Source organism: Dreissena polymorpha, chromosome 4 (assembly GCF_020536995.1).
Source record: "Dreissena polymorpha isolate Duluth1 chromosome 4, UMN_Dpol_1.0, whole genome shotgun sequence".
Taxonomy (NCBI): domain Eukaryota; kingdom Metazoa; phylum Mollusca; class Bivalvia; order Myida; family Dreissenidae; genus Dreissena; species Dreissena polymorpha.
Window position 1 is genome coordinate 39,527,946 of NC_068358.1, and position 23,086 is coordinate 39,551,031.

Here is a 23,086-nt window from a genome sequence, read left to right on the forward strand (position 1 = left end):
GGAGCACTTGACCCGTTTCCCGAACCATTGACTGAAAACGGGTCGGTTCGGTCCCTTGATGCCGAACAAAAACGTGCCGTAATAGACTTGCAGACAGTACTATTGGAAAGAATTCCCATGGTTTGACTTGTGAATAAGTGGAGTGTTACACTTTTAAATGTTTCTCTGTTCCATATTGTTTTAAAATTTAGTTCTCTGGTATAAATATAATACAGTACAATTTAGTTCTCTTACATTGAGATAAAACAGTAAAATATCAAAGAAAAACAGACCAAAGTCTTACATTTTCTAATCTTATTATTTTTCTAGATATGCTTTTAATCTCACCACACATAGAATATACAAAATTTCCGGGGATGGACCACCGATCCCCCGTTTTTATATATCTTATCCGGGCTTACATCTTAAATAAAAAATGCTAGCAACGCCCCTCTAACTAAAACGAAAATTTGCGATTCTGAAACTACTTTTTTCCAATTTTGTCAATTTATCAAAACGTGAAAATGAACACACAAGAAGGCATTTGTTTAGTCCAGTTCCATGTCACAGTAAATATTTTACATGTGTACATTGTTTATGTGTGCAAACAGTAAACGGTTGTATGATCAGTTTAATGTATAAATGCTCACTAACACGATTTCTATATATACTTGTTTCATTGATATCAGTAAGTTTAGTTTTCGAGAGAACGCCCACTAAGACAAACAGTGTGCACACAGTTAGCGGTTGGATTAACAGTTTTATGTATTAATGTTCACTTACACAATTTTGAAAAAGAACGACCATTTGGGCAACGATTGAATGAGTTAGTTGTATTGTCAGTTGTAGTGCTAGTACATATTTAATAAAGTGAACAAAACAGAATACGATAAATAAATACATATTAAAAATAAATGAAAGTCACATAACTCAATGCGTAAATAACACATAAGTAAACTCGAGTAACAAAGGAACACATCAACAACAATATATACTTGATTGGGTTTTCTGACTCTCAAAAAGTCATTGATCGTGGTTCAGTACACTTGATATTTCCAGGCGCGCTGGGGCAGTGACCGTAAGGGTCTCTCCCGCGACTCCAGTAATTTGGAGTGCGTAGAATATATGTTCAACACTATCATTACTTTAAGGGGTTTAACCTATGATAGGCGATTCTGCGATTCGGTAATCAGCGTTTAGCTGCTTTAAATCTTACTGAAACACGATAATATTACCAAAATTATGATTTTAACATACATTTGAGAACCAATTATTTACAAAATAATAATCAGCTATCGATGGTCCAATAAACACTACAGAGGGAAGAACGAGAAAACTTAGATGTTCTTCTTGGACGGTCTTACAGATATACTGATACAAATAGAAACGATAAGTAACATCAATAAATAAGTTTACTATTTTATGTTTAAGTTGTTTTATATAACTTTTGTCTTCAGCTATTTAACTGGGGCGGAGCCGTGATCTAGAGGTAACACACATGTGCCAGAACGCAACGGTAGCAGTTAAATAATCACACTCAACCTTAATTTACTAAATATGGTGTTTGTGCAGTGTCTGATCTGATCATTTAGCAGGGAAGACATGAGCGATGTTCACCACAGTATCAGGAACACCAGCTACAAGGTTACTATGTATTTATTATGTGATAATTTTCATGTGTGGCAAATTAATGTACTGTATATCCCTTATCTGTATATCCAGTTCTATCAATTTATATATATATTTAAATAAACTGGCATCTGAACATTGGCATTTCACGACATTAACCGAGTTATGGTCTTAGTTGTAAAACAATGACAAAATTAAATCCAAAATGATAATTGCTTAAGTGATGAAACTGTATAAATATCTATCATACCACCGCATTGATATCTGCCCGATATACCGTTTCCTGATATAACGAAGGATGGTCATATTACTCGGAATCAACTATTAGGTAATAATTTTTAGTAAAATCGAATCAGATTCAACAAAACAAACAATTTGATACCAAGATGTAATATATATTTTAAACACAAAATGCAACACAACGAGCAAAAAACAAGTTTTACAAATATTAAGCGCGCGTGCTCATGACGTCATTCGCTTTTTAGAGATTTTTTCATTATTTCTTTAAAAGCGGGGACGTAGAGGTATAATTAACAGATAAACAGGTTAGTAGCTTACTGTATGAACTTTTTGTAATATATCAGGCTCGGCAAGAATAAAATTACGGCTCGGCAAGTCTCGCCGTTATATTATTCTAAGCCTTACCTGATATATTACAAAAAGATCAGGCAGTAACCTGTTATTCTCTATATATCAACATTTAACAATGTGCGTCTGGGTATTTTTGGTGCATTTATGTCCGATATTTTACATTTTAACAAAAGCAAAGGTTTCGCGTCCTATGGACATGGTCAGGATAAACAATTTTGGTAAAACAGTTTAATGAATCTTTGCAACAGATGTGAGTTAATTGGAATTAAAGGCCGTAAGGCAGATTTAGCATGCGTTGTGTGTTGTGTTTTAAACTACAATCGACAATTAAACATAACAAAATAAAACAATGTTTTCGCTGCCAAGGGAAAGAAAATCATGTACAGTATACCCAAAAGCGATACCCATGTTTAATTGTTTATGTTTATACAATCAGTATATCGTGTTAACTGTTTAATAGTAATAACAAGAAGTCAGTTAACTATTCAACCTTTCGCTTTTTAATGAATAAGAGAAAATTAAGAATTAATGCAATTGTGATTGAAAACACAATCTACAAGACCATTATAATTCCAATATCTTATTTAATGAACCAAACGCAATAGTTTAACTTACATTAATGCTTTTGCATGTTGAATTATATTGATGTTATAGGGTATCAGATAAAGCTAAAGCTTTTGCAAAATACCAACTATGAGAAAACTAGAAATACTATTCAATGAACATAGAAAACATCGCTCAGCGGCGAATGTTCGATTCATCGCAGCAAATGAGAATTAGATCAGTAATCAAGATTAAGGAAGTAGCCAGTTACTATTCAGTGCCCTATTTGTTTTCTGCCCATAAACGGATTTTCCTAAAGCAACTTGCGAGCCTGTCAATATCAAGCTCAGAGAATTGCGAATTTGGGCGCTGTGAACATAGAATCAAGAGTCGTAAGTTATCGGATGCAATCAAAAATCATTCTATATATTTTCACATTTTTTTTATTAGACTTGTTTAATAGTAATTGTTAGCTTAACAACCGCAACCATGACATACAGCGGTCTTAGATTTTTTGGTACGTCAGAGACGCTATATTATACATATCAGTCGTCAGTCATCCACTGTCATTGAGATATTGTATTTGGCTTAATAGACCATAGTCACCATAAACACTCTGGCAATTTGATATGTTTCGAATTTTTGAAACTTTGTGCTCCGATCTTTTGACAGACATCTACAGGAACAAGTTTGTTAAACTGGCAACAGTATAAGCAAAACATAAACAAGTAATTTATTATAAGTTTATATTATCAGCAATTACACAATTCTAATATACTAAATTTGGTTTATAGACAAGTGTTTTCTAACTTAACATCTTAATGTATATTCTTATCAAGTAATATACATGCATAATTTTGTCAATATATTATGATTTGTATTGCTGATGTAACAACTCATATTTCGTCTGGCAAGTACGAGATGAAATTGAAAAATAATCATTGTGTGGACAGTTATTGAAGGCAAAAGTTCTTCTCTTTGGTTGGCGTGTTTGATCAATGACCTGCTATTTTGCACAATATTCTACCACAAAGCCTATGGAAGAAATAGCCTTGCAATTTACAATTTAAAACGAGAAATTGGTGTTAAGGAACAATTGTATAAATGAGTCGTAAATGTTAATACGAAAGTGTTCGTCTATATTCCCACTAAAAAGGTTAAACTTAATAGATGCCAAAATGGTTATTTGCTATTGTGTAAGTTCGAGACTAAAACTTGTTTACACGTTCTAGTTGCTCCTATGTACGTATACCATGCACGATGTCTGGAGCAGTTTAATGTATATGTTAATATCCAAGTTCCCACCATGTTTATTTCATGTGAACCATGCTTACATCATATTAAATACATGTCAATGTATGTAGATCAGTTTTGTTTGCAAGGGAGGCGTTCCTGAGACCGCAAATGAACGCGAACTAGCTAAAGTCCGATTACACATGCAATAAACGGATAAAACAAAATATAATTAAAAATATATATATGTATAAAACTTTAATAAATTTCGAATCATTTAAGTTGTATAAACTAATTCATTCAACTTGACTTATAAAGGCAAATATTAACAACAAAATACTTATTATTGAATTAGTTTTCATAGCCCCGATTTATCAGACCAAAATAAATCATGGTTTGTTCAATCCGATTGAAAAACTAACACGTATTGTTGTTTCCGACCAAATAACTCCTATGATATATGACTTAAACAGTCGATGCTGGATGAAATTTGCTCAGAATCTGAACTACAAAATTTACGGTATAATTGATTACCGCCGCGCAATAGATTTCGACACAAGTGTACCTAACTTTCCTCGAGGTCGTCAACATACGCCTGATAAATTGACGCTTTTCCAAATGTTTTCAATGTTGGAATGATTTCTTCACATTTACTATCACTTATTCTTGAGTTCGCAACGGCCATTAAACCTTTGTAATAAAGACAAATACTTAAATTGCTTTATGCACAATATCCTTACAGCTTTGCCATCTTTATTGATTAGTTATTTTCTTATCAATTCTTGCCTTTTTATCGTTTACTTATCCACGTGTCGTTTATGAACAAATGCTTTTCAAGGTTTACACATGCCATACCTGTTTGCTTGGTTTAAGATATTAATTTTTGCGTATCACAGTTCCTTTTAATGTACATACTATTATTCAATTATTTGATTTACATGTTCTTTGAAAATGCTAACTGTGAGCTAATTAAAACTACCATTTAAGGATAATTGAGCAACCCGAACAGCGGTCAATATTCGGTAAGATGAAGCAAATGTAGCAGTAGAACTGCTATCCGAAGGCAAGTTTCTTGCCTACCAATAGCAGTTGAAGAGATAAACATATATTCCACATAGAAACATCAGGCAAGGAGTGTACTCATACAACAATCGAGAACGATCCGATATAACTTACTTTGTTGTATATTTGATAATTAATAAAACAAATTATCTGCCTGATAAGAGTAACCTCAGTGGTTATTACCATATGTATCGTCATTTTGTGTTCATTCCTTGTATCATTCCTGTAGTTGATCACTTTCATGAAATAAGACAGTAGTTTTACATCCTCTTTACTGAATTGGTTTCACTGACACTTAATAAAGTTCAGCACTGTGTGGACGCTATCATATAGGTTAGTTAAGAAATAATATTTTTCTATCATGGTTTGTTGTCGGATAACCCACAGTAAGGAGTATAGATGCGTAGGAATTAAATCACGAGTGTGAAGCACGAGTGATTTGATAACACGCAGCTATACTACTTACTGTGGGTTATTCGACAACAAAGCATCATAGAAAAATATATTTTTTCCGATTCTAACACGATTCTGATTGATTTGGTTCAAGCTTTTGGACGTGACCTATATTTTTCAATACTCCGCCCTTCTTAAAACACTATTTAGTGACGTCATTGAATTGTACAAACATATGACGTCATTTTCATTCATACATATTTTGCAAATGACGTCACTTTCATTGAGAACAAAAATCGAAGAAACTTAATGACGTCACGTTTATTGATGCTACTGAAAAGCTGACATGCTATAAATGTATTCTTGCGGCACATCCACACACAATATCATTGTCAATTGTATTGTCAATAATGAAGATTGACAATAAAATTGATAGTGAATGGATGATATTAAGGACACCGTCAATGTATTGATGAAAATCAGAGAGCTCAAATATTTATTGACGCATTGTCAATTTTCTTTCTTGTTTGAATGATGACCGAAGTACAAATGAACAAAATATTGATTAATATTTGTGTACACTTGAGGGCAAAACATGTTCTGTCAATATTATTGAGTCAATACAATTGACAATGATATTGTGTGTGGATGGGCCGCTTAATTACGTTTCCTAACAAATAACATTCTTTTAAGGCGTGGTTATGCCACTTATAACCAGATATACAATTTGTTGTTTCATTACATTTATATACATGCTACATTTATCACACTAGGGAATCTCTAATTTTTTTTTCTATTTTTTTTAATATTTATCACATGCCATACCCTGTTTCCCATGTAATATAACCATTACAATTTTTTTATTATCCTACACATGTGTTATTTACTTTTAGAGCGTTTTCATTGGCTTAGTATTCGTTTATTGACCAATCGTATTTTGTTATTTTGCTGAAATGACGTTGCAACGTCAAATGACGTCACAAAATGTAAACAACATTCGGGATTTATCATTATGTCTGCGTATTTTTTTTTTAATTTGCTCATTTAAAAGCACGTGATAAAAAAGATCTGACACTCGTTGTCATTATCAGACATATCATACCATATTTTATTAAACGAGTTCAGGATTTTGTTAGTAAGCGAGCCTTTGGTATGATATGACAACTCGTGTCCGATCCTATATATGCTATAACAGTTTCTATAAAAACATATATATAATACGGAATTCCCTCCTGTGACATTTATTACATTTCTTTAAGAGCGGGTTTTAGCACGAGCATTTTACTGCAATATTTTCTTTATTTATTCGGAACTATTTTCAAAACATTAAGCTCCGCCCATACTTATTGCAGAATAACCCACACTTGATTTCCTTCTTTGTCTATAAAAAAAGTCGCGTGTAGTGTTAGAATATGTATTAATTATTATCGGTTAACGGTAAATGATATCCTTATATAATCTTTTGTAACAGCTGAGTAGCTGATAAAACTCAAAAGATTACCTTCAAGCCGTACCCATATATTTCTTATAGTTTTTCTCTAACGGATTTCCAAATGTTTCACGAAACTTTGTAATTACGTAATTAATGACTGCTCACCTGTTGTCACGATACATGTATGTTCATTGTATTATGTGACCTGTGAAACATAATAAAGATTTATTCTGTTATGCTCTGCGACGGTGCTCGAACGCTCCATTTGTTAAAATTACCTACTGGGAATTTTGATAACACCTGGAACTTGCTTTCCTCGCTCAAAACAGTAATTTGAGAAAATTTACCACAAACACATAATCGCCATGGACAATACGTAATGTAGTGGACTTTCACAAATCAAGTTATTTTATACCATGACTTTAATGTATTTATTCTATTTGGGCCCTAACACTGGGTTGGTCAGATGAATAATCGATATCATCAAAATCTGAATTAATTATACCATGTAAGATACTAATGTTAAATTAATTGACGGTTCTACGTATTAAATTCCCAGTGATAAAATAACTAAAAATTCAGAAAATATATGATATAATTGACATAATTTCCTCACAAAATGAACTGCTATCAAAAACTCACTCAAATCAAAAAGCTGCGTGTTACTATTTTGTAAAGCGCGTCCTTGGAGATTACAGAATCATGGGTTCTTCTCATTTACCGTGATTGCTTTAGCAAATGATAAGAATCAAATGCAAACGTTGTAACCATGTTAAGGTTTAGCACGGCTAAGTGAAATTTGAAAGCAATCGTTATTGATACACATATATTTCCGATAAGACCGTTGTTTACATATTCTTATATATAATAATGTTTTATATCTACACGGTGGTATGTTACCGTTTTTTCTCATCGGTGTTTCTAGCGTCGAACAGTTTTAAAGCTTTGAAAAGAGTCCAATGCAATATCTGGCTGTGTATCGGTAACTCATCCAACTTCAGTTTTATAAATTTGACGTTTTATAGATGATGATCTCATATAGTTTAAAGTCCAACCCGCAATTTTCGGGTCCCAGTAAATTCTTGTAGACAACAACTTCTCTTTGTCAGTCATTTAACTTTTTACTCGGGGTGACCACTGTGTTAGATATTGGCAAAGGTCCCTTCTGATTACATATGTTTAATTATCTTAGTGTTGTTTTATGTCAATATTAATAATTTTGCAAATCCGTTGAATATGTATAGCTACGTAGACACTTGCGCACATGGCAAATACTGTTGTATTAAGTTTCAAGTTTTCCCAAGTCGAAGTACTGAAGAGTAATTGCGCCTTGACATGGTCTACACAAAATATTACAGTTGGATATTATATGTTTCAATGCTTGGTTGCGCTGTAACGATTGTTTTAATGTTATAGAAGTTGTGCTTAATAAATTAACAATTACGAGTTGTCATTAAATTGCTTTGGGCGCTTTGATCAATACTTGGTAAATACCAGCATCGAACATAATATTTATTTTCGATACGATAACTGTAGAGCGATATTGGATCTCTAGTTTTACTGACGTCAACTAATGAGAGCGCTTATACCATTGACAGCAGGTGATTAACTCTTCAAGAGCCTAGTAAATTTATTTACCATCGCATTAAAATGATATACAGCAATTCAGTTAGTATTGTGTTCACATTTCTGTTCTCTGTCGGCTCTTTTGGAGAGACTGAAATAAACATTGGTAAGTGCCATTAAATGATGTAAATCGCAATCATGAATGCGTATTATAGTGTTATGTGTTTATTTATAATTATATATATATATATATATATATAAATTATTGAATCGATAATAAGTAATGGCAGTTCAATATATATAATTTTTTCCTCACTTCTTGTGTAAGCAATATTTCAAATTTGAATCATCTTTAACTGTGTGCACTTATTTACAACTTAGCATAACGCTTTTTAAATAGTCGTATCATATGAATTAAATGTACTTACAATTACAGTATTGCGTTAAACTGTTAATTATACCATATCTTATTGACATCAGCATTATAAATTAAAACAAATTGATGTATTAGAATCTTTAACAATACGACATTCAGTAGCAAATACCACTTAGTGAAAATGTATTATTTTCCTTAACTTGCCTTAAAATAAGTATATGTCTACAGTGCCTTCGAGATCGCCAAGTTCAATGGATTTGTATGTTCATCATATTCTAATTCTATGTACTATTAATGTGTGTGTTGCAACGTTAAAAATGGTTGGGCAGGTAAATAACTCACAACTATGCAGAACGGATTGCGTTGTGTCGCAGTCTCGAAATTAAATGTCATAGTGGTGTTAAATAGAAAAATAGCTGTAAAGGTGTCACATACCAATTAGTGTTCATTTTTAAAGCTTTATGAGTAATACGCATTTAAAAGACCTAAGTACATTTATTGAAACGTAAAACTGTTTTGACGTCAAATACAAACGTTATAAAGCAATACTATGAATTATCTTATCATACCGAGGGTTGTTAGAGAGGAAATCGGGTTGTCCTGTTCTGTTTCAAGACTTCAAGTGTGTGAATTTTGCGATGTTTCTAAATTAAGAGTTTAATATTTTGTTTTGGATTATTCCATTTATACAAATAAGAGTACGATATTAAACATGTATATAATTATAATTTAATCAATCGACAATGTCGTAATTATAATTTTCTTATAACAGCTTTAATAATGTAAAAAGTGATAAATAAGTAAGTCCTTGTTTACTTCTATAATTACCTACTTTTCATCCTTCTTATTACACTGTAATTACACTTGTGTACTTAGAATTCAGTATTTGGCATTTTGCTAAAAGGCAATAAATGTTAAAGAGCTTATAAATGTTGTTGTTGCTGTTATCAAAAGGACTTGTTCACAGTTTGTCAATAGGAAATGTGTCAAAAAATCCCGCTGATACGCAATATTTTACGGCTAATTAACATAATACTCAATTATTCATAGAAGTCTGAGTAATAGATCCCATCATCTATTCTTTTATGTCCATCATTCGTCCAGATAACATTATCAGTTCGTGTCAAAATTGATCAGTTAGAACATTCCATGAGCAGTTTATTGATTATTTTGTCATTCTATTATGGTAGGATGGTTTGTCATGGTTAATTGATAATGAGTGTCAGCAATTGCTTTTGCTTGGCGTATTGTTTGTTTTATAAAAAAATGTGTTTGTTGTCGTCTTTATAAAATTTTTAATAGGTTTTATAACACAATATTTTGATATCTCTTGAGTTAGTTTAAGAATTAAAAAAATTGACTGTTATCTTTTTGCCTATCAGAGATTTATTCATTTTGTTACTTTTTTTGATACGACAAATTGAATTTTTGAGGATGCTGCTTCAGCAGCTCGTCTAAGTTATCTTCTTCACAATGGCGACCTATGTAAAAGACCGAGCCAGTCCGATTGAGATTGCTCGATTTTTCTACCGTACCCGGGAAATTTAACGCTAAATCAGTTGTTGTCGGCTATTTTTTTTAATTAATTGTATATTCACATTTATGTCATTTTTCTGTAAAATGGCCTCTATATTATCGGAACACATACTCAAAAAGCATGTTGATGCAGTTTTTTTTAAAGAGAAGTTTGTTTAATTCTAATCGGCATACCTCGCTGATTATCATTGATAAAGGTAAAGGAAGCTCAGCTATAAATAGGACAGCATATTCTGAGAAAAAGATTTAAAAATAGTTTGAAAACGTAAATTTTAAATCAGTTATATTCAATCCATTATATGTTTATAGATCAATGAAACAACTATGCATTTTCTGTATTGTATTAGACATTTGTCGTGATTCTGTAAATAAATTGCGAATGAAAACGTGTATAATTCACGTTAAACGCGATCATGAGTGTAAAGAAAACGAATTATTTCGAACCTGCCATTTGTAAACGTTAAAGCGAGTATGGTATATAAACACCATAATAGCACTATGATATCTACGAAGCTCGCTTAAGAGCTCTCTCTTTTTGCATATTTAATAAACTTTTCTAACATAAATTACAGAGCCACATCAGTACACACACTATGTTTGATAATTCATTCGTTTGTTGGTTATTGTTTTCTGTGTTAAACACATATTAGGTCATATCGCGGAGATTTAGTGAATAAATAACTCAAATATCCTAAATGACAGTTTCTAAATAGTCAAACAAGCCGATTATTGCTGTTAAAAAGTTTTGACACGAGTGTCAACATTCTCTCATGGGCGCGGCCATTATTGTATGTTGAGGCACGAACGACAACTCTGCTAGGAGAATGTTATCAATGGATGGAATACGAAGGATATATTTGATGTGAATGAAGGACTTTCTGGATCTTGACAGCTTGACACGGCAAAACTAGCATGCTGGTAATTTTAGTTGTCAATTTAAGACACTTTGTTTTATAAATTGTATTCGAGCATTTTGCGACTTATTGAATGACTATGATACCCGATATCAACATATCATAGGGGATTTGCAGATCACCAAGCTGTCCTGAAATTCAACATTGATTACAAACTCTTTAGTGGTTTGTACTCTTTTTCTTTCTATTTTTTGTACTTTATTTCATTTTAAAGTTAAATGAACTGTGTCACAGAAAAAGAGATATAAAGGCGATTGTGGCCAGTTTGGATCCAGATCAGCCTGCGGTCGCTTGCAATCTGTTTGCTTTAAAGCGGTTTCCTGACAATAACAAATAGTTTAATTGGATACTGATTGGACGGCGCTTTTCCTGTGACCTGGCTCAAATAATAGAATTGTCATTAATTAAATGATTTATTTCGAACATTAATCTTTATTTTCTTGTCCCTCGGGATCAATGACTAAAGTTTTTTCCTGTTGAGAATTGAATATTGCTTAAAGCTATGCTAGGGGGCGTGAGAGATGTTGCACCTTCCATTATCGCTCGATTGTTCATTGTCGGCTTGGGTACTACTTACATGTACCCTGGGTACTCTTAAGTATACTTACATGTACCCCGGGTACGGTAAACATACTTAAACGTACCCGGGAAATTTAACACTTAATCAGTCGTTGTCGGCTATTTTTTGTATTAATAATATATTTACATTTATGTAAATTTTCTGTTAAATGACCTCTATATTATCGGAACACATACTCAAAAAGCATGTTGATGCACTTGTTTTTTTAAGAGAAGTTTGTTTAAGATAATCGGTTGCGCGTTTTACGACATCGGATCTTGGGCGGGAATACAACTCTGGTACAGTATAATATCGACCGAGTACGATTACGTATATTTACCGTACCCGGGGTACATGTAAGTATACTTAAGAGTACACGGGGTACATGTAAGTAGTACCCGAGCCGACAATTACCAATCGAGCTCCATTATCCTTCATGAACCGACTCAATAAAACCGAGTCGGCAATATTTGACTTAATTTTTGGTTTGGTTGCTCTCGAGAGATCGAACAATTTCAGAATCTTCCAAAAATCCTAGTGGTAGAGTGTCGACTTTGATTGCAGGAGGTTGCGCTGCGGGTTTGATCCCCAGAAGCGACAATGAAAACTAGCCAACTTTGTTATATTACGGCTGCTAAACATGATATACTAAGATAATGTGAATTTTCTCTCACATGATGGTCATCACTTATATTATATAAAAATTCGCAGCAGTAGTAAACAATTGGACAATAATTAATGAACGTATCTTTCGTTTGTCTTTGATTTTGACATGGCCTAGATTTAAATATGTGGCTTGACTTTACCAGCACTCTTGTAACAGAGCTAAAGTTTAAATGTACGATTGAAGATCACCTAAATCCAGATTTGCTATTACAGAAGTGCGGAAAGTTTTTAGGGGTGAGACATGGAAGCAAAAATGGGTCATTACCGAGAGGCCACAACTGATCTATGACTGTTTTAAAACAAGGAAAATCAGTGCCTGATTTAGATTTCCTTACATAGTTCAATAAAAACTAATTTCAGAAGCCTGGTAACAGTTTAACGTTAATGTTACCAATGTGTCAGACCAGATCCTTGATTTTGAAATCTAGGACATGCATGGTCAAGTCTTCATGAAATCAGGACAAAAAATTGTATTTTAAGTCCTTTAAGATAAGTGGTACAGAAAATACGAAAATACACGTCGAATATCTTTTTAAAGATATTTCTTGTTATATTTGATCGAGAATGTAACCGCCTCCAAGTTTCGCTGAATGGGTAAAGTTCCCCACGGGTACTACTTCCCCGTACCCCCCAATTTTTTTTTTCGTACCCAAAATTTTTCGTACCCAATTTTTTCGCACCATTTTTTTTTTCGTAACCAAATTTTTTTTCGTACCCAATTTTTTTTTCGTAACCCAATTTGTTTCGTACCCATTTTTTTGGCATAATTTTTGTACCCAAAATTTTCGTACCCATTTTTTTTTTCGTACCCAAAATTGTCGTACCCACATACACAATTGTGGTGATGCAGATAAACTTAAATTGATGCTTTTATATCTATCCTCTTCAAAAGCATCGTCACACCAGTACTGTCAGTTTGTTTATTTGATTATCAGATAAGATGATAAAAGGTGCTACCTTTTTACGGGCAAAAGCTTATTTGATAGCCATGTACGGTAATAAAACAATACATGTCATTACATTATTGTTCACACAATCATTTCAATGCTTGTCAAAAAATACTTGAGCAGGATAATTTAATGTTTTATGTTTCTTGTTAAAACATGCTTTTCACATCTTCCACGCTGTTCTATAATATAAATATGTTTGCGTGGTGTGTGGTATGTTTCTACAACAGAAGGAAAATACGCTGGCTATAGCTTTTGATTATATTATAAACAGATTTAATACAAACATAAGAATATAAAGTGTCATATCAATTTTCATGACAATGACTATCCACGTTTAATTATACAATATCCTTGTATTCAATCGAACTATTTCATTAATGAAGGTATATCGCTTGGTATAAATTCTGTCCGTAGCTTAGAAATACGGTCTTCACTAAAAAAATGATCGACTTTGTAGCCATTCTTGAATCAAAGTAAGTATTTTACCCGGTCATTTCTCCGCAGCGATGCGCCACGACGCTGTTTTGAAGCGACACACTGCTTTTTCTTTAATTGCATCGGGTTTAGGGATTGCATTTTATATGAGTTATCTTTATAAAAATGCTAAAAAGTATATGACCTAAAGTTACTAAGTGTATTAATGACGGCTTGCCTTAGTTGCCTTTTAAGGCCGGTGAACAGAAACAGGATGCAAAATAAAGTGGTGACAAAAGACGTATGTTCAGGGAGAAGAACATAATGCGAAATTTTGAATACACTTTTATGCAAAATAATGACGTCCTGTGTATATTTTCTCTTAAGGTATGTTTAAACATGTGGTATAGCATTTGTTGAAGTGTAAATGTAGCTTTAAATTTAAATAAATATCATCACGAAAAAAAAAGACGCGTGGCAAACAATTTGGAGTGATAAAGGTAGGTCTTTAGATGGGTACACAACTGATTTTTAAGCGGTTAATGCCCGAATATGCCCGTACAAATACAATGCGATACATCTAAGCATCGCACATCGATAATATGGAATAACAGTTTGAATGGAAATAATACACTTATACGCATAGGTTTGTTCGAGTAGTTTCCTTTGGGAATTCATTTGTCAATATATTAATTAAGTTTGTGTCGGTGTGTATTGTATGGTCACACAATACTAACTCAAAATTTTATAATCGTATGAAATACCGTAAACTATTGTTATCTAATACACCAGGATAACACATACTAGACCTATTGTACATATTATTAAATATATTGAGATGCATTATAGTGGTGGTAGCAATACATTACATGGCTTCGTTATAAATAAAATTAAACTCAGACAATCCAAATGTAGTCTTACATTATTGGCAACCAACAATCATTACATGAATAAAAATTATATATTATAAATAACATTTTTAATTGAAAAAATATAAGTAAATGTTTAGAATTTATGAATGTTATGTTTATGATGTATCGTTATGAGCATGAAAACAAATGATAACGGTACTGTAGTGTTTTTAAAATCTTATCGAAGTTTGCGTTTTGTGTAGGCGCATGCAGGCATGAGTTTTAATACGACTGGAACTGTGTAGCACTTTGTGAAATGATTTTTCATTACACTTTTCAATGATTGTTAGATATTCATTAGTTTTCAAAACTGGGAATATGCAATGTTTTGATAGGTATCTACATTTCAGGTAAATACCGACTAAATGCGCCTTGAACACGAGACCAGTTTGGTTAACTGTTATATCGTCATTGAACATATTTGCCACAATGCCATTTCATGCGTCTAGTGGATTTTTATGGCTGCATATTATTGTAAGATTGTAAAATTAAGTGCGGTTTTTAAATGCCTTCATACAGTGTATTTTACCTAGCCTTTCATATGAGATGACGAACTCAATGTTTACATTCTGCACAGGACCAACCCAGAAGGCAAAAACATTAAGCAATCGACCACGTTCTCGCGATACATTTTGACCTTAACTGAAATAAACAAATCAGAAAAATTGAGGCAAGATCATTTGATTATCGGCTCTCGCCATTTTTATATTTTGATTGGAACAATCAGCGGATGGACTGAACTAGTTGCTGTCACCGTAAGCAAATAAAGTGTTGGTGCTATCAAAACGTCAATGTTCGATTATAACGGTTGCTATGTGCATATGTTAAAACAAAAAATACGCGATCAATATATACAGAATTGATGCGAAATTGTAAGCTCACACAGCGAATTATACTATTTTAACAAATTTAAAACTGTTTTCAAATATGAAAAATATCTAGATGCAGTAGACCATGATAATTATAGAATCGCATTAACAAAACTGAGACTGCGTTCTTACCAGCATTAGGTCAAAACAGGTTGATTTAATAAGGTTGATAGAGTAGAAGACTTTGTAAACTGTGTAACCTAAATGTAGTTGAAGCGGAAGTCCACTTTGTACTTTGTTGTCCCTTGTATTAAGATTTAAGACGAAAATATAATAACCCAAATGCCTTTAATACAATGAATACATTTATTAAGCTTATGTCGTCAACTCAAACATAATTGTTAAGACGCCTGGCAAAATGTGTATATTTTTCTATGTAACAACGACGTTCCCAAACCTTAGATTGTATTGCTTCTGTTTGTTTTTCGATATGTATTTTTACATTAATATTTTGATATCCTGCACTTTTAACTATACATGTTGTTTTGCTAGGACCATTCTTTTGTAATATTGTATTTGTAAATTGCCAAAGGCGTTATGCCGATTTGCCTAATAAAGTATATTATTTGCTATCAAAACATACATATGCATTTCTCTTTTCTGAAAAAAAATGTTGTTAAAGAAATACATGCAACTTGTTTGCTAGCTGTCCAGTGATATCGATTTCGCGACCTTGCAACAGCCAGACCGCCATCCCATTCGTATTGAGATACGCGCAAAGTTGAAACGTAAATAGATATATACAAATCGTTTGTTAGAGCAGGAAACATATGTCCATTGTGGTCAATCTTCAAAGTCAAGTTACTTGAGCAACATTGGTTCGCAGTATCAGTTATCTTTCTGTCACAGCGCATTGATGGATTGATGCATGTCTTGATGTTTACCATTATTTTAAACAAACTGATACCAGATGAAATCTTATGCGTCTTAAACAATGCTATCGATTCAAAGATGGGCGATAAGAATATTATATTTTTCCATTATGGTATTTTTGCTATGCAACTTAATGAAACGCATGCTTTGTAGTATTTGTTTAATTACAAAAATCTCTATCAGGACAGTATAACAATGCATACAAATAACAAACGGTACAGTTTCTGTCTCCGTGGTTTAAATTTCGCTCTTGAACTTATTTTATGACAGAAGGTCAGTCAGTAAGTAGCTAATAAATTAAAAATTATAATTTATACAATATACATGGATTTGGATTAGATGCAGATTAATCATAAATAAATGCCATAATATTGGGTGTAAGAAGAACAAATGCCACATATCTTCATTTTTTTGCTATGATCGCACTATGTTATTTGATTTGGGACCAGATTGCATTTAGGCGCCTTCTTTTGGTGTGTACATCATAATAGTTGATATTTATACAATATTTTATTTGTCATAGTCCATCTGATAGTAATACCACATGATCGTTGACAACAGCAGCCCTTTAAGTAGCCTTTATGAGAAATTAATTTTGGATGCAACGAGTGTTATTATATCAAATAGCTACTGAATTGAACGTTTAGGGCAACGTCACGAAATATTGTGTTACACTTCTCTGTAAGTATTATGCAGGTTATATCAAACCTCTTACACTTTTCATATTTTGAATGAAGACTAGCAGATGGTAAGAATAAATGATCTATTTCTAATATTTCTCGAGGTGCACTCTCCTGAATCGAGACAAATACTACAAAATAGTAAAATCTGGGTAGAAAGAAAACAAACTTGTGTCGTCCTTTACGATGACTGTTTCATATAAAAGACAAGTAATTCATCATACATTTTATTTTGTCAGCTGTCCTGCAGGAATGGAAATATCTTATTACGCCGGTCCTTGCTTCCAAGTACTTGGGGCATGTGAAAGCCAACATACACACATTCGATATCGGGGAAACCGATTCAGAATATACCAAAATAAAGAAAGGTTAGTAATCTGATTTACCTTCTTATACAATAAATACATATTATATATGCAACATTTTTTTTGAAGTCTATTTAAACTTTCTCGATATCATTTGTTGTTGTGTTTTTGTTGTGTTACTTACAACAACGCATATTTAAGTACGTCTCATGATGATTGCGATAATAATGACAGTTATCATGCACGAACAGACATTTGCCATAATTGTTTGTTTAAACATGAATACTAGCAAAACCAGCTGCAATCCAAAACATCCTCTTACATTACAGCCATCGACAGTCTAAAAGAAAACAATATCCATGTCATTGCTGGGCAATTTGACAAGCATATTTCTTTGGCAACGGAAGTTTTGAACATAAGTTACCTTACAACAACGGAAATGACATCGGAATACACCTTTTCATCGTTCCAAATGCTTCCTTTGGATGATTTTTGTCAAGCCATCCTAGATCTCGTCAAAAAATACAAATGGCAGGATGTCAGTATATTCTTCGACGACCAAAAAGGTACACGTAAATCAATTGCGTTTGGTTTATCTTTTGATCACACAAATAAAGCGATTAAGTGTATCATCGGCGTATATAAATCGAATATATATTTATAATCGCAATCGCAATATCAAGCAAATGTTTTAGTTAAAAAAACGGCTTTTTATAATCCGAGTCCCAGCATCAGTCATCTCGGCTGGGAATTAATGTACTCGCACACCAGGGAAATTCGTACGGTCATTTTTAATACGGTTTATGCCTCAAGCAATTGAATTTGTAATTGCGATGTGGCATCAAAGGTCTTCGTAAATTACTGAAATAACGCCAACGCACTGTGATATAATGTAATTACGAAACTAGTTGCGAATACTATAAATGCGAGTACAAAAAGTCTAGTATTGTACGGCTCACTTAAGTCCAAAAATGGTTAATTCAAGTGTAAATAACCAAATGAAACACTAAAAATACTTTCAAAAATATGGTGGAAAACATACAACAGTTTTATGAATACTTTTTTTACATAATATTCTCTACAAGAAATCTGAAGTCAAAATAGTTTAAACGCCGTCGTGTTTTACTGAAGAACCATCTGTATATTGCAAAAATTCAGTATAAATACAGATTCGGAAAGTACAATGTAAGTTCATTGTAAATCGTATGATAAGAACCATATTGTTTACAAGTGCATGGATTTTATGGTGATTTGTTTGCTTAGAAGATCCATACTAAAATGCAATAGGTGAAATAATCATAATCATAATTGTATTTTAAGTCTTCTTTTACTTTAGAGCGCTATTCACCGGATGCCTTAATATCTTTAACAACGTTGCATTACTCGAATTACTGAATATAAAGATATTATTAATGAACAATAACACAATTCCTAAATAAAAGTAAAATAACATTGTATGAACCCGTTAATGTGTGAAACAAGTATAATAGTTTGTATATATTTCTTTTACCACTTCTACAGAATATAGTGTTTAGAGTTTATTTAAAAAAGAAAATTACTGACAGCCTCTTGAGACACTTTGCCTGGCATCATATCAAAACAAAGCCTATACAATTACATGCACATATAATTACAATAAATAGCGGCACTCGTATAACACAAACACATATAGCATGGTAAACATGCATAGTTGTAAATATTTACTAAAAATAGACAAACACACATAAATACATCGTGTAAATAAATTGAACTCTTTGGTTAAATTTTTTACAAGTCTTATAGCTAGATTACTAATTTTACTACATGCATGAGCCATTTCTATTCATTTGTAGATATTATATCTCTATATATATAAACGTGTGCGAATTGTTGTCTTTGTCAAAGGTATCACAGCTGTAGAGAAACTCCTGACCAATCATGAACTTATTGTTAAGTCTTGGCGCCTGGATCCCATAACAACAGACGAGCAGGTGCGAGATCACCTGATACATATGAGACGAGTATTCATGCAGCGTTCGATTGTGTTCTGCAAGAAGTCAAACATACATAGACTCGTTGAAATGGTAAATAATTGGCACGGGGCAAACATGGGAATAATGTGTGTGGCGTCTCAAAGGTTATTGCATCTTATGTCAATATTATCTCTCTGATGAACATATTAAATGGTGAATCAATAAAACATAGCAAACATAAAGCACTTTCACTCAAATGTGCTATTATTTTGATTATGAAAGTGCTATTTATTCCGATTTAAAACTGGTTAATTGTGACTTTAAAATTAAATTCATGGAAAGAAATGAACGAAAGAGAGCTTAAGATAATTAAAAAAATATATATTTTGATTTTCATAATGTGATTTTAAAATCAATTTACAGGCACGTTCGTTAGCGATGTTGTCGACGCCATACGAATGGTTCTTCTATGATCCGGTAAGATTAAAGCCATATTAGGAGTCTACAAGTTTCAATATTTTTCATAATAATCGGGCCTAAAATCCAAACAATATATTAAGAATCACATATTTATTGCTAAAACAGTTAAATAAAAATAGGACAATATATTTTAAAACATTTTTTTGTACTATAAGAACGTTTAATTCAGAATTTTCTAGTCAACATAATATAATTTGCCAGCCATTATTAATGACTTAAGATTAAAGTATCATGAAATTATTGAAGATTTGCATTAATCTGCCTAACAATGTCTCGCATAGCAGAGTTGTTTAAATATACGTTACTGTACAACGTACACGTATATATGATGTAGTTTCTTTTTTAGTATACTTTAATTTAACAAATAATCTCGGTATATATTAAGTATATATGTCTCTTTAGGCCTTCTCACAAAGTGGCAAAATGGCAACGTCCTAATTTATTGTCGAAGCTTCAAATTTAAAACTATACAGTATATTCAAACAAACAAAACTCCTGGCATAACTAAGTCAATATTGAAAAATAGTATTCGTCAATACTTTTATTATTTCGGAGAGAACATCTTTAACTAACGAAGCGTTGAATGATAAATGACCTAGTGATTGTCATTTATAGTTTGACCCAAACATATGCGCGGTAAAATCCGATAAAGGAAAACAGTTTTTATTGAATTGAATTTATACATCAATATTGCAGTATATTAGATTCTTTCTTTGCAGGACTGACTGAAAAAAACTTAATATAATTGACTTACATACATAATTATGCGAAAATGTTAAATTAATTACACAAACAATATTAAATTGAATTACCCAATTTCGTGACAGGAAGATCAGCTAGTTGACATATTCCAGTCATATCACGACATCCACGTGAACTTCACGCTCTTCAGTCTTCTTCCTTATAACTCCACCGTTCAAACCCAGTGGCATGATGCGGGCAAAGTCAACCAATCGCTGGCGGAGGACTGCATGTTAATCATTAAAAATGTGATTGGCGAAGCATTTGATAATGATTCCATAGAGGGAATAAGAACTGAACTTAAACAAAGAATATCCTTAGTACGTAAAGGTCTGATATTACTGATCTGTTCTAAATATTTACCGAACGAAAATAAGTTGTGTTAATCTCTAAATGTGTTTTCATCGCATTCAGTTAAGGCATTTTCAACAGTCGATTTTTATTGTATTATCGTGACAAATAACATAAAAATACAAAAGGTAGATATAAACTCTCTATGGGTGATCTTAATTATTGTGTACTACTGTTTTAGGTGAGTGTACAGGGAATGTCCGGTTTTGTACAGTTCGATGAGAAAGGAAAGAGAACCAACTACAGCATTATCCTGACAGAACTGTCTGCCTTTTCTGGCGAAATGTCTGTGTATGAATTCTCTGCGGTAATATTATTAACACCGGAAGTCCACCAACTTACATCATATATTAAACAGCTATAAGTACTATATATATCGAGTGTATAACTGTATGCTAACTAAACCTAAGAAAGTCGTAAGCTATCTAAGAAACTGTAAAACAAAATCAACAATATGTAAAATATATAAATTACTTTTTTAGCATTTTATGTATTGAAGGCACATGAAGGACGACATTCTTTCTTGCAGACTCATTGATGCAATGTTTGACGTATAACAGCAAACGTATACATTTTAGCTCGGCGTGTGGTTGGCGAGTCCACCATCTGTGTTTACTGAACGGCTCCAGATACGCGGCCGCATCGGCATAGGCAATAGAACGTCACCGTTTCCTCTTGTGGGCCGAACTGCTAAGGTCGTGACCATTCTTGTAAGTTTCCAACATATGCATCCGTAAAATTTGGGGTAATGCCCGGCTTACAAAACAATTATCAACACATGATTGTTTACAGTTTTTCTGTCCTAATGATTAAAGTTGTATTTGAAAACCAATACAGTAACACATACAATATTTTCGTAAATAGTTAACACATATTCTTAACCTTAACAGTGAAAACATATCAGACTAGCAATATATATACTTTCATAATGCTTTGTTTGAACAAGTTAAACTACTTAAACCCACTATTTATAGACTTATGTGCAATTAAGAAAACAAACGGGGATCGCAATATGCCAAAATATTTCCACGATGTTGAATTAATACATAAAAAGACAAGAACAATTTGAAAAGTTTACTGTGACATTTAATCATGTCCAATACAAATGTTCAAATTACATATTGATTTATCACATCATAAATGGGTATAAATGATTGAAAAAATAAATAATAATATTGAATTTGTTATGAAACATTGTATATTGCAAGTTTCCAATGTATAAGGGTATAATAATATACGATGTTTGAACACGAATAACACTTTGTAATTCACCTGACTTGTACAACAGGAAAAACCCTTCTGCATGCTGAAACATGACTACAAAGTCCGTACTGGGAATGACCAGTACGAAGGGTTTGCAGTGGATCTTATCAAAGAGGTGGCGGACATGCTTAACTTTCAGTACGATATTTATCTAGTCCACGACGGAAAGTTTGGATCAAAAAAAGTCGACGGGAGCTGGAATGGAATGATTGGAGAGCTTATTTCAGGGGTAAAGTTGAGCTGTAAAATAAAAATGTGTCCATAATACTTATACATAATTTTATAAGCATGTTCCTTCGAAGGCACTTGCAAACAGTAATGCAAAATCAAAATGGAAACACATATCGTTTAAAACATTTTTTTTTTGTATTAATACAAGTAAAGTAGCAATTATTATAAAGATCCTTTAAGAAATCTTTATACTGACCGTGTTATCGACATTACGTTTACTTACAATTTAAAGTTGAAACCAGTGTGGTATAGTTGTAGCATTGAAGCATTTCTTCTTGGAATATCCGGTCGACGCGCTTGTATTTTATCTTTTTGGGGTGTAATTATTATTATAAAAAATTATTACAAATATTACAGTTTTGTTTGTAAATTCATAAAATAATATATTTCAAACATACATAAATATGTAAACAAGTCAATATAACAATTTAATTAAATTTCTTTATATATTGGTTGCATAAACTGACTAGTGTGTTACTTAAGAGTTATACATGTTTATCAACTGTAAAGTAATATTGCCCTTGGTGCATATAACAAGGTTAGGTACATGATACTAATAAATTTCATACGAAAACGAATGGGCTAAA

The 23,086-nt window shown here is 32.5% G+C and overlaps 1 pseudogene; it reads left to right on the top strand.

The window, feature by feature from the left end:
* Positions 1 to 23,086, top strand: part of LOC127878363 (glutamate receptor 2-like) — a 65,323-nt pseudogene that overhangs the window by 3,076 nt on the left and 39,161 nt on the right.